Raw genomic sequence first — 8,683 nt, forward strand, 5'->3', positions numbered from 1 at the left:
GATAGTATGTTTTGATTTGAAAATTCTTGGTTGAATTGTCTAGTTTAGCATAAATTAACCAATGACAACCATCCCTACATGTGACCCTCACCCTTGAAGGCTTATTGACAAACTTATCTAATTGAATATGCTTCTGAAGTGAATATCTTGTCACAACATCTCTAAACTCATTAACACTGTGAAAAATCATACCAAGCTGCCATACTACCTTCTTACATGTAGGGTCAAACCTTATGTATTTACTTTCCCTTCTAGGTTTCAAGGTTACCCCCTCCTCAGCATCATCCTCATCAAATGTACAACTATATGCATCAGAACTAATGTAAATGGGTTCATCATCACCTACCCTTCCTTCCAAACCTCTTTCATTAGGTTCTGTTTCATCAAATCCTATGTCTTGTTCAACTTCACCCAAAGGTACATCATCAATGTTAGGTTACCCCTTTTTCTCTCTTTTAGTCCTTCTCTTATAAGCCCTCCTTTCAGCCCTAAATGTTCTAACTTCCTCATGTACATTAGATCCATCATCACCATCTGGACCATCAAATACTGCCACATGGTCTGATTCTACATCTGATTCAACATCAGAATCTGTTGATTGAGAGTCAACATGGTCACTACTTACTTGTTTTACATTTTCACCATTTGTAGGTTCAGTTTGTTTGGATGAATTTTCAGCAGCTTCTGTTTGTGGGGTTGAAGAATTAGTGGGAAATTGAGAGGGTGAAGTAGTAGTTGCTACGGTTTCAAATGATGTATTTTCAGTGGCTGAGTTCTCATTAGGGTTGCTTTGAGAAACATTTGGTTCACATTGGATACCCTCACCAACTTTATTAAAAGCATCACTTTTGTTTGGTTGTTGGGAACAATATATTCCAAAGGCAATGGGGGCACATCTGGTTCATCTACCATGTGGCAGACATAAATCTCCACAATGTCCCCATCTTTCAAACTTAGGGAAAGGTCAAAAATATCCTTGTCAGTAAGTACATCTACAAGAATGTCATTTTTAGGGGGCTTCACCTTAAAACCACAACTTGGACTATATCCTAATTCCTTTATGTAGTCCCTAAGCTCAAAATATGACAACCTATCAACATCAACATCTAAGAATTCTGTACAATTACCACCCTCATATCTTGACACACTACTACTTAAATCAAATACCCCACCGTAAAACCATCTCAACGTAACATAAATAAAATCATCCATACCTAAAAGTTACAAAGCAACAATACTTAACAAAACCCTTAAATTACAAAGCAACAAAACTTCTCACCAACAAGCAACATCAAAAGGAAACATATGATTTTTAACAAAATCAGCAGCAGAAGTCACTCGTTCATTTACCTCATTCTACTAAAAAAACCCTACATTAGCAAACACCCGATTCAAAACCCTAGAATGCAAGCAAATAATTAAATGTGTCAAAACCCTAACAAGCAAACTATATCAGTACAGAAATACACTACAAAATACACAAAACGAAAAAATCTAAACCTGCAAAATCACGAATGATAGCCTTCTTCAGCAAAACAAAGTTCACCAAACTTGAGAATGCAAAAACGACCCTAGAAATCACTAAGTATTACGCGAATTAATGTATGTGGTGGAAGATCGGTTGAAAATTATCAAGGTAAACAGTGCAAATGCTGTGAAAATCGATGAGAGAGAGAGAGGGGAGTGGAAATGAATTTTGTTTATGTTTAAGGGGGTGAAATGAAAAGGGAGTTAAAAAATAATGCTGATTTGGAAATTTAAAAGGAGTGTGTACAACACGTAAGTTAAAAAATTGGGGCAGCGCTAAAAGGTCACTAAAATACTGAAAAATTAAGAATGGGGGGGGGGGGGGGGTAATAGGTCGCCCACAAAGGTTGGGTGCGTCATAATTAATCTGGCTATACGTTGGGTTTTTTTTTTTTTATGTATTTTCCCTTTTCTGAACTTATTATCATTATTTAAATAGCCTATTTTTTTCTGTTACAATTATCTTCAACTTCTTCACGTGGACCCCACCTTAATTTTTTATTTTTATTTTTGCAATTATCTCCTAATTCTCCACGTGAACCCCCACCTTAATTTTTTTAATCTCTACTATTATAGAATAGTGGGCCCACCTTAAATTTATTTTTTTAATCTCTACTATTATAAAAGATTGGGGCCCACCTTAAATTTGTTTTTTTTAATCTCTACTATTATAAAAGATTGGGGCCCACCTTTTTTTTTAAAGCATTTTTTCTACTATTAATAATTTTTAAGATTGGGGCCCATCTTTTTTTTTTGTTGGGGTTTGGGGGGAGGGGGGGTGAACTGACGACGAAACTTTACTACTGTATAGAAACTCATGTTTCTATATAGTAGTAATAAAATAAAGTAAAGTAATATATATATTCTAACTATTTAGAAGAGCCGGTTGGGCTCCTTTTTCGTCGTCCAACCGGCTCCTTTTTGGTCGTCATATATAACAAAAAATAAATAAATTATGGGCCCCATATATATTAAAAAAAACTAATATTAAAAAAAAATTGGGCCAAAAAAAAGGAGAGAAGAAAAAAAGTGAAACCCACCACATCCAAACTCACGGGAAAAAAAAGTGGACCCCATATTAACAAAATCAAGCAATATTAAAAAAAAAAGTGCTTAGAAAATTAAACAATTAAATCAATAATGATGGATTCATTGCCACATGCGTATCAAGCCATTAGTGGGAGCAAATGAAATTATTGGACAACAACATACTTAAAATACTTATATATTAAAATAAGATAGAATTTAATTACTTTTTCATTTTTTCCTTACTCTAATAAATGTGAAAAGAGAATAATGTCATAAAATAAAAAATATTATTAAATGGAGATCAAATAATTAATAAGGTAAATTAGTGAAATTATAATTCTAATTGACGTTTCCTTAAAAATAGTGTAAAAAACAACATGACAAGTAAAATGAGTTAAACAAAAAATATTTATTAAAAATTAAAAAATAGAAGTTCTTCATTGACCCATATTAAACACCAACCAGTATTAAAAAGAAAAATTGGGCTCCATATTAAACACCAACCAGTATTAACAAAAAAAAAAAAAAAGTGGAACCCACCACATCCAAACTCACGGGGAAAAAAAAGTGGATCCCGTATTAACAAAATCAAGCAATATTAAAAAAAAAAAGTGAATCCCAAATTAAAAAAAAAAAAACAATGTTAAAAAAAAAGTGCTTAGAAAATCAAACAATTAAATCAATAATGATGGATTCATTGCCACATGCGTATCAACCCATTAGTGGGAGCAAAAGAAATTATTGTACAACAACATACTTAAAATACTTATATATTAAAATAAAATAGAATTTAATTACTTTTTCATTTTTTCTTTACTCTAATAAATGTAAAAAGAGATTAATGTCATAAAAGAAAAAATACTATTAAATGAAGATCAAATAATTAATAAGGTAAATTAGTGAAATAATAATTCTAATTGACGTTTCCTTAAAAAATCGTGTTAAAAACAACATGACAAGTAAAATGAGTTAAACAAAAAATATTTATTAAAAATTAAAAAATAGAAGTTCTTCATGGACCCACATTAAACACCAACCAGTATTTATAAAAATTAAAAAAAATAAAAAAAAGCGAAAAAAAAGTAGAACCCACCACATCCAAACTCACGGGAAAAAAAAAGTGGACCTCATATTAACAAAATCAAGCAACATTAAAAAAAAAAAAAAAAAAAGGTGAATCCCATATTAAAAAAACAAACAATGTTAAAAAAAAAATGTCCTTAGAAAATCAAACAATTAAATCAATAATGATGGATTCATTGCCACATGCGTATCAACCCATTAGTGGGAGCAAATGAAATTATTGTACAACAACATACTTAAAATACCTATATATTAAAATAACATAGAATTTAGTTACTTTTTCATTTTTCCCTTACTCTAATAAATGTGAAAAGAGATTAATGTCATAAAAGAAAAAATAATATTAAATGGAGATCAAATAATTAATAACGTAAATTAATGAAATTATAATTCTAATTAACGTTTCCTTAAAAACCCGTGTAAAAAATAACATGACAAGTAAAATGAGTTAAACAAAAAATATTTACTAAAAATTAAAAAACTGAAGTTCTTCATTTAAATAGAAAATCAAATTTCTACTTTGTTTCATTTTAAACATGTAAAATTAATATAATAATTTGAATTAGAATTATCCAAATCAAAATTTGATAAAAAAAATTAAATGTATTACTTTACTATTACTACTATATATAAGATCCGGTTTATAGAGGTAAAATCGTCGTCCGTGTTCGGTCCTACATTTTTATTTAAGGGCAAAAAAATCCTTTGTGGTCTCACCCACTTTTTTATTTAAGGGTAAAAAAATGACGTTTTATATTTTATATTACCAACTCTTCTAAAAGGTAGATAAAAATACTTTATTATATTTCTATTTTTCTGCTATATAGAGGTATCGGTTTACCCATGCTTCGTCGTCAGTCACTCTTAAAAAAAAAAAGGGTGGACCCCACTCTCTCCAAACTCATGAACAAAAAAGGTGGACCCCACTCTCTCCAAACTCATGAAAAAAAAAGTGGATCCCATATTAAAAAAAAAAAAAAAGGCAACGTAAAAAAAAAAACAAACGTGCACCCCATATATTAAAAAATCAAACAATATTCATGTAATTCCCAAAGTATCCCCATCAAGTCAATAATAATGGATTCATTGTTACATGCATATTAACCCATTAGTGGGAGCAAATGAAATTATTGCAAGCAAAAAACATGGATCCCATATTATTACTTTTCTTCAAAATATTTAATTGCTGTATTTGCTATTCCACCATGTCATTTATTTGTTATGTTTACTAAAATAAATATACTTAAAATTTATATATTTAAAAAATAAGATACAATTTAATTACTTTTTTATTTTTATTCTTACTCTAATAAATGTGAAAAGAGATTAATATCAAATAAAGATCAAATAATGAATAAGGTAAATTAATCAAATTATAATTCTAATTCACGTTTCCTTAAAAAACCATGCAAAAGACAACATGACAAGTAAAATGAGCTAAACCGAAAATTAAAAAAATAGCATTTCTTCGTTTAATAGAAAATCAATTTCTACTTTGTTTCGTTTTAAATATGTAAAATTAATTTAATAATTTGAATTAGAATTATCCAAATTAAAATTTGATAAAACATAATAAGTATTTTACACCTTTAAATTAATCGAATTAAAATTGCAAGTATCAACTGATGCTTAAATATTGCTATTATTTTATCTCAAAGAGAGGAAAATAGTTTTCTTTTAAACGATTCTTCTCTTTTAAAAAGTATTAATAAATTTTTATAGCAAACATGAATATAATAAAGTTTTAGATACGGAGCACAAACTACAATGTTATATTAATCGTATTTTGAACGCAATGTGTATATATATATATTATCACTATCTAAACACAACTACATATACATAGATACACTATAATCCGAAGTATTGGGCCCGTGCGCAGCACGGGCATAGACCATCTAGTATATATATATATATATATATTACATACTATTAATAGTCAATTCACATGGACGGGAAAGCCCTCTGAAAAAGGGCCTGATTTACCCCTCTACTTTGGAAAAAGGTTCATATTTACCCCTCGTTATACTATCAGGCCATTTATACCCCTACCGTTACAATAGTTGAAATATTTGCCCCTATTTTTAACGGAGGGGTAAATATGAACCTTTTTCAAAGTAGAGGGGTAAATCAGGCCCTAAAAAATAAAACACCCTAAAGTTTTCAAACAAAACTTACTTCGGGTACCTTTTCAACCCCTAAAATGACTATCCGAACGTCTACATATCCTTGATGTATTGAGCCTACATTATTGTACGCAGAAAAAATATCAGGTTCTATTTAAAATATTGACGTTTCGGAGTCTTGACACACCACTAATCATTGGTCAAAGTATGAAAAAAAAAACTAATTTTTTTTAACCAAAACTTACTTCGGGTACCTTTTCAACCCCTAAAATGACGATCCGAACGGCTACGAATCCTTGATGTATTGAGCCTACATTATTGTACGCAGAAAAAAATATCAGGTTCTATATAAAATATTGACGTTTCGGAGTCTTGACACACCACTAATCATTGGTCAAAGTATGAATAAAAAACAAAAATTGGCCAACTTTATTTTTTGCAACACTTAGTGTTATTTTCCTTACTTTGACTAATAATTAGTCGTGTGTCAAGGCTCCGAAACGTTAATATTTTATATAGTACCTGATATTTTTTTCTGCCTACAATAATGTAGGCTCAATACATCCAGGATTCGTAGACGTTCGGATCGTCATTTTAGGGGTTGAAAAGGTACCCGAAGTAAGTTTTGGTTGAAAAAATTTAGTTTTTTTTTTCATACTTTGACCAATGATTAGTGGTGTGTCAAGACTCCGAAACGTCAATATTTTATATAGAACCTGATATTTTTTCTGCGTACAATAATGTAGGCTCAATACATCAAGGATATGTAGACGTTCGGATAGTCATTTTAGGGGTTGAAATGGTACCCGAAGTAAGTTTTGTTTGGAAACTTTAGGGTGTTTTATTTTTTAGGGCCTGATTTACCCCTCTACTTTGGAAAAGGTTCATATTTACCCCTCCGTTAAAAATAGGGGCAAATATTTCAACTATTGTAACGGTAGGGATATAAATGGCCTGATAGTATAACGAGGGGTAAATATGAACCTTTTCCCAAAGTAGAGGGGTAAATCAGGCCCTTTTCCCATTTTAGTTTATTCATTTAGGGCCTTTTAAGTCAATTAGGTCACAATGGAACAATTTGATTGGTTAGAAAATAATTTTACTGCGACTTCTTTCTAAAGTTTTTTTTATTTGACTATTTTTCCCTTCCACTCTGTATATATTATGTTGAGGGGCAAGTATACCCCTCAACTATAGGATATGGAGCAAATATACCCTCCGTTAAAAAAAAGGAGGATTTATGCCCTCGCCGTTAATGAAAAGGGGCATATATACCCCTCAACTATAGGATATGGAGCAAATATACCCCTCGTTACAAAATTGGTGCAAATATACCCCTGTCATTTTAAAATGGTGCAAATATACCCCTGTCGTTTTAAAATGGTGCAAATATACCTTTTTCACCGACGATTTTTTTTTTAAATTTAGGTTATTTTTAATTAAAAAATATCACGTGACTTTAAAAAAAAATTTACCCATTTTTTTGTGTAGACATATTTTTCTAAGGTCACATAGTAATTTTTTCTTTTGATAGGTGGGTCTGTTCGTTTAAAAAAATATCTCCGTGACTTTAAAAAAAATAAGTCTACTCATTTTTTTAAAAGAACCAGACCTTACCCATAAAAAAAAAATTACTATATGGCCTTAGAAAAGTATGTCTACGCAAAAAAATGGGTAGATTTTTTTTAAAGTCAGGTGATATTTTTTAATTAAAAAATAACCTAAATATTTTTTTTTTAAATCCGTCAGTGAAAAGGGTTGATTTTTTTTTTTTAAAGTCACGGAGATATTTTTTTTAAATGAACAGACCCCACCTATAAAAAAAAATTACTATGTGGTCTTAGAAAAGTATGTCTACGCAAAAAAAGGGTAGACTTTTTTTTAAAGTCACGTGATATTTTTTAATTAAAAAATAACCTAAATATTTATTTTTTTAAATCCGTCAGTGAAAAGGGTAGACTTTTTTTTTTTTTTTAAATGGGTAGACTTATTTTTTTTAAAGTCACGGAGATATTTTTTTTAAACGAACAGACCCCACCTATAAAAAAAATTACTATGTGGCCTTAGAAAAGTATGTCTACACAAACAAATGGGTAGACTTTTTTTTAAAGTCACGTGATATTTTTTAATTAAAAAATAACCTAAATATTTTTTTTTTAAATCCGTCAGTGAAAAGGGTAGACTTATGTTTTTTTAAAAATGGGTAGACTTATTTTTTTAAAGTCACGGAGATATTTTTTTTAAACGAACAGACCCCACCTATCAAAAAAAAAAAAATTACTATGTGGCATTAGAAAAGTATGTCTACACAAAAAAATGGGTAGACTTTTTTTAAAGTCACGTGATATTTTTTAATTAAAAAATAACCTAAATATTTTTTTAAAAAAAAATCGTCGGTGAAAAAGGTATATTTGCGCCATTTTAAAACGACAGGGGTATATTTGCACCATTTTAAAACGACAGGGGTATATTTGCACCAATTTTGTAACGAGGGGTATATTTGCTCCATATCCTATAGTTGAGGGGTATATATGCCCCTTTTCATTAACGGCGAGGGCATAAATCCTCCTTTTTTTTAACGAAGGGTATATTTGCTCCATATCCTATAGTTGAGGGGTATATTTGTCCCTTTTCCCTATTATGTTTGTGTCATTTAAATGTGGGGCCCATTTGAACTCCTATTTTCACACAGCAGTTGTAATATGAGTAGTTAAAGTTTAGTTTAATCTTTTCCTTATCAATGTGGCTATTTAGGTCTACCTTGTGCAAATGAAAAAGAGTATTCCAAATTTCCAATAGCAACTGAAAAAGTAAAGGTTATGTAACCAGATTAAAATGTAAAACTACGTTCTCTCATATTTACCATTAGCTTAATCTATTCTAAATAGAAAGAAAGGAAAATAAATCTACTTCTACCA

This window comes from Lycium barbarum, chromosome 6, assembly GCF_019175385.1.
Source record: "Lycium barbarum isolate Lr01 chromosome 6, ASM1917538v2, whole genome shotgun sequence".
Lineage (NCBI taxonomy): Eukaryota > Viridiplantae > Streptophyta > Magnoliopsida > Solanales > Solanaceae > Lycium > Lycium barbarum.